Here is a 6457-nt window from a genome sequence, read left to right on the forward strand (position 1 = left end):
TACTTAATGAAAAAATACTTTATTATAGTGTTTTGAAAAGCTCTTGAGGTAAGCTACAAGAATATGCAAAGAAGAATAGAAGTTGCCATTTAAGAAATTAAATGTGACCTTTACGTGATCTTGAAAACGCTATTCAAGGTCATAATAATATTACTATGTAATGCGCTACATAAAATCCTACAATTTTTGTATGAAACATTTTTTTCGAAAATGCGTATTTTCCGACACTGAGAAAAAAATATTGTTGATTCAACAACATCGATGCAGTTAAATTTTATTTTGTTAATTCAATGATATAATTAATCGAATCAATACTTGATGCTTTTGTTTTATAAATTGAAATCTTTTCTTCAAAAGTATGATACTTCTGAAGAATTTAATTAAATTAATTATATATGTACTTCTCTCAAACAAATAAGTATTCGCTTTAACTAAATATGAAATAAATAATTTGTTATTATGTAATTGAATAAGTGCAGTCTATTAAATTAAATTTTCTGTTAGTTAAACTGCATAAATTAATTAATATAACTTTAATAACATAGTCCATTTAATACTGTCAATACAAATGCACTATTTAGTTGATTTATTAAATAAATTATATAAATTAACAAGATGACATATTTGCATTAATAGTATGAAAATTTATTACGTTATTAATTAATGCAAATGCATCATCTTATTAATTTATTGAATAAATTATATAAATCAACAAGATGATGAATTTGTATTGATAGTATCAATTGACTATGCTGTTAATCAACACAAAAGCATTATCTTGTTGATTTATTAAATGAATTATATAAGTCAGCAAGATGGTGTATTTGTATTAATAGTATCAAAATTAATTATTTTATAATTAATACAAATATACTATATTGTTGATTTATTAAATAAATTATATAAGTCAGCAAGATGGTGTATTTGCATTAATAGCATCAAAATTGATTACGTTATTAATTAATACAAATGTATTATCTTGTTTATTTATTCAATAAGTTATATAAATCAACAAGATGATGCATACGATGAATGTATTGAAAGTATCAATTGACTATGTTGTTAATTAATACAAATGTACTAGCTTGTTGAGTTATTAAATAAATTATATAAGTCAGCAAGATGATGTATTTGTATTAATAGTATCAAAATTAATTACTTTATAATTAATACAAATATACTATATTGTTGATTTATTAAATAAATTATATAAGTCAGCAAGATGGTGTATTTGTATTAATAGTATCAAAATTAATTACTTTATAATTAATACAAATATACTCTCTTGTTGATTTATTCAATAAATTATATAAATCAACAAGGTGATGCATACGAATGAATATATTGAAAGTATCAATTGACTATGTTGTTAATCAATACAAATGTATTAGATTGTTGATTTATTAAATAAATTATATAAGTCAGCAAGATAGTGTATTTGTATTAATAGTATCAAAATTTGTTACGTTATTATTTAATATAAATGCACCATCATGTTGATTTATTCAATAAATTATATAAATCAACAAGATGCATTTGTATTTCAATCGTTATTTTAACAATATTTTGATTGTGTGTTAAAATAATCTACCATCTAGTAAATAGTTTTCAATACTCTCGCATATACAGGGTGTCCTAGACCACCCGTACACCCCTTTTCTTTCAAAAACTAAGCATTTTAGAGAAAAACGTTTCGAATAAAAATTGTATGGTTTTGAGGGGGCCATAAGATGATACCATTGGTTTGACCTTGAAGAGTTATTTGAAGGTCACATGAAGGTCACATTTAATTTTTTAAATAGATTACTATATTTTTTATTGCATATTCTTATAGCCCATTTTGAGAGCTTTCCAAAACACTATGATAAAGTATTTTTTCATTAAGTACTTTTTGAGTTATTTTATATTTTATTCTAACGTATTTTGATATAAAAATTAAAATATCTCGTAAAATATTTAGTTTTCGATAATCTTACAGTAATACTTTTATGTACAGAATAATAAGACAAATCAATTAGTATAACAAAAATAATTGTTTTTAAGATGAAGTATGTAATTATTTACAATGAATTTTTTAAAACAATTATTTGTTTCTCTTACACTAATTGGATGTTATGGCCCCCTCAAAACCATAAAATTTTTGTTCAAAACGTTTTTCTCTAAAATGCTTAGTTTTTGAAAGAAAAAGGGTGTACGGGTGGTCTAGGACACCCTGTATATAACGAATTAAACTACATCGTTTTGTCGAAATAACAGTTATAAGATTTATTATGATAATTGATCATGAATGCAATATTTAAATTTTTTTCTAATTGTAAAAAAAATTTATTAAGTATGTACCAAAGAAAATAAACAATGAAAGCGCAAAGTATGTGCAAAAACGCGAGCTGTGTTGCCACAGAACGATAGCCTGGCTGCTACGCACACAATCAGAGAAGCTTGTGAGCTCTGTTACACGGCACCCTTAATCGGGTTTAATAACATCCGTACTTGTAAAACTGGCCAATCACAGCTATTCCTCTGAAGAATGGAAGAACTGTGATTGGCCAGCATTAGAACTACGGATGTTATTAAACCCGATTAGGGGTGACGTGTAAACATAGTCTGTATGTACACCGACAGGAATGGTATCCAGGGCCCAGGGCTGCGTTCGAGGCATCACCAAGCGTCGTTCTATCTTTGTCATTTACTGAAAGTTGAATAAAGATAGAACGACGCTCGTGTGCACACGGATGATGTTCTCGAACGCAGCCCAGCGTTAGATGTGTGTGTACGTATAGGACAACCGAAAGTCATACGCACATATACGTAGCACGAATATACGTATGTATGATTTTCGGTTGCTTACACGTACGCACACATCTAATGCCGGACACCATTCCTGCCGGTACATGTACATACATATATTGCGCAAAGCGCTCGGCATTTGTCTGATACAGTAAAAACGCTCGGCATTTGTCGGATGACTCGGATACAGTTAAAGGTCGATTCAGACTATACGGCACGGATCGTAACGTATCGGCAACGGCACGCACCGGCACCGGCACGACAAAACTTTGAACAATGCATTTTAAATAAGACTGTCTACACTAATCCGCACCGACCGGCACGTTCCGTCAACGGAACGTTCCGGCGCTGACCGACATTCTCGCAAAGAATGTTTTGACGGTGCGTATCGATATGTATCGATGCTTGTCTGTCAATGTGAATTAGTAAACAGCAGAAAACGGACGCAGTAAATGAAAAGAAAATGGATCAAGAAAAATTAATTGAAAATGTGAAGTTTTATGAATCGTATGTAATGAGCCATCCAAAATATAGTGATAATGTGTTTAAAGAAAATGTTTGGAGAAGAATTGCGAAGGAAATGAACCAGCCAGGTAAGATGAATAACTTATTTTATTTATCTAACCTATATAAAATAAGTAATATATAAAAATAGTTTTTAATTTATTGTATCTTGCCATTCAACACGGCCATGTTCTGTGATAAAAAATTCCTTGAATGCGTCTCGAACAATAAATGCAGTATTTACAGCACTTCCTCCTTGTCGTGGTAAATTTTGCAAACCAGTGTCAGAGTTTTGATTATGCGCATGGTCTTGTACATTAATATTGTAGTCTCGGAGATAATTGTGCAAAATGCATGTAGTTAAAATAATTTTGTCTGCATTTTCTGGTTTTAATTTCGGCCTTCGATTATAAAGCTGAAATTTTTGGCTCAGTATTCCGAACACATTTTCTGAAACCCTTCGCACGCGTGAGAGACAGTAGTTGAAAATTCTTTTCAATTCTTTTTAAAAATCTTTTATCTATTTTTGATAATCCATCCATTGTGACTGCTAAATGTCAACCGTCAATTAACGGACGATTGCCGAAGCAGTCTGAACATACACTGTGATCGTCAAACTCTGAACGAACCTTGCAACCCTCTCCCTTCTTGGCTTCATTTCTTCATCATCTCTCAGCCAGTTGAAAATCAATTTTCTTGAATTCCCTTTCTGAGATTATGAGAAATATTATAATACAAAAAAAAAAATAAACAAAAAACAAGATAGTAGTTAAACAGCGACACAATAGCCAACGATTTCTCGTTGATGAGAGTGAGAAAAAACTACATTACAAAAACCAGCTCCGAAACAAGCTCTTCCCGCGACTCGGTTTAGTTTTCAAATGTTCGACATCTTTATCTCAAAAAATTTTTGTCTATTCTATATTATATCTATTTCAACATGTTCATCGAATTTCTCTAATACTTCAAAAAATTTCAAAGTTTAATACTGTGTATGATCTTTTTTACATTAAAGTTTTTAATACGTGCATTTTACCAAATTTTATAATGTATATATATCATTTTGTTACTAAATAATATTTATGTAATAGATATAATAAATAAAATTAATATAATAGATTAGAATAAAAATGATCCGTGAGGTGTAAGTTAATCTGAACATTTACCATATATTTCACACTTGAATATTCGTAGTAAATTTTTAAGTGAATTTTTTACACCTGTCTAATTGTTTACCCTGGAAATAATTAAAGAAATCAATTTATAATTTTGTTTATAATTATAATGAATCAGATTACACATTTTCTTATTCAAATTTTTTATTATGTATTTTAAAACTATTCTAATTTTTCACAAACCAGTGTCAGAGTTTTGATTATGCGCATGGTCTTGTACATTAATATTGTAGTCTCGGAGATAATTGTGCAAAATGCATGTAGTTAAAATAATTTTGTCTGCATTTTCTGGTTTTAATTTCGGCCTTCGATTATAAAGCTGAAATTTTTGGCTCAGTATTCCGAACACATTTTCTGAAACTCTTCGCGCGCGTGGGAGACGGTAGTTAAAAATTCGGTAATTATTTACATTAACGGACACCTCGCCGATGACCTTGACCTTGACATATGTTGTCAAGGACATGACCCTGAGTAACTTTTCCTTATAACTTAATCGGCGGTCACTGTTTATCAAAAAGTTATAAACAAAAAAAGTTTGAGAAATTTGCTACTTTGTGTCAGTGCTAAAGGAAGTAATTGGTATATTGCTTATATGCAATATAGGGGAGGCAGCTTCGATGACCTTGACCTTGACAGATGTTGTCAAGGTTATCACCCTGAGTAACATAAAAGATTTTTGTTGGCGCTCATTGTTTATTAAAAAATTGTTCTACAAATAAAAGTTATGAAACATTAATATAAGCATAAGCAGAAGCATAAATTTTAGTTTTGAATCAGAAATAGGTTTGGGTTAGGTTATATCTTCCGGAAGTGGAGCCCCCACCCCCCTAGGGGGGCGGAACCTACTGTGTCCACGCATATACTTTATAACGCGAAGCAAGATCCATTTCACAATTGTTGTGTGAATGGGAAAATGTATATGTGGACACAGTGGGTTCCGCCCCCCCCCCATGTTGTACAACCCAAATCAAATTTTCGTTTCGAATCAAACTTTAATTTTAAATATCTCAGAAATTATAAGAGACCGCCGATTAAGTTATAAGAAAAAGTTACTCAGAGTCATGTCCTTGCCAACATATGTCAAGGTTAAGGTCATTGGCGAGGTGTCCGTTAATGTAAATAATTACCCAAATGTTTAATGGGTAATTGTTTCGAATGAGGCCTTTTCTGAATTTTGAAAAATATGATCGGATCTCTCGGTAAAACTCTTTGTTGTGAACCCAACAGTGATAATCAGTCAGGGGAGCCCGACCCCTATCACCCCTTCCCCCCAAAAAACGAAAAACCCCAAAAATTACCCAAAATTAGATAATTACCTATTTCTGATTTAAAACTAAAATTTGTAAAATATATGCGTGGACACAGTGGGTTCCGCCCCCCTTCGGAGGGGCTGCACTTCCGGAAGATGTAACCTAACCCAAACCTATTCCTGATTTAAAACTAAAATTTGGTTTGGGTTAGGTTATATCTTCCGGAAGTGGAGCCGCCCGCGTAGGGGAGGCGGAACCCACTGTGTCCACGTATATACTTTACAAAGCAAAGCGAGGTCCACCCCACAGTTGTTGTGTGGATGGGAAAGTGTATGCGTGGACACAGTGGGTTCCGTCTCTCCTACGGGGGGGCTCCAATTCCGGAAGATATAACCTAACCCAAACCAAATTTTAATTTTTAATTAAAAATAGGTTTGGGTTAAGTTATATCTTCCGGAAGTGAAGCCCCCATCCCCCGAAAGGGGGCGGAACCCACTGTGTCCACGCATATATTTTACAAAGCAAAGCGAGATCCACCCCACGATTGTTGTGTGAATGAGAAAGTGTATGCGTGGATGCAGTGGGTTCCGCTCCCCCCTCCTACGGGGGGGGGGCTCCACTTCTGGATGATATAACCTAATCCAAACCAAATTTTAGTTTTAAATCAAAAATAGGTTTGGGTTAGGTTATATCTTCCAAAAGTGGAGCCCCCCCGTAGGGGGGCGGAACATACTGCCCCCT

The sequence above is a fragment of the Formica exsecta genome, unplaced genomic scaffold, assembly GCF_003651465.1.
Source record: "Formica exsecta isolate Colony F162 unplaced genomic scaffold, ASM365146v1 scaffold388, whole genome shotgun sequence".
Lineage (NCBI taxonomy): Eukaryota > Metazoa > Arthropoda > Insecta > Hymenoptera > Formicidae > Formica > Formica exsecta.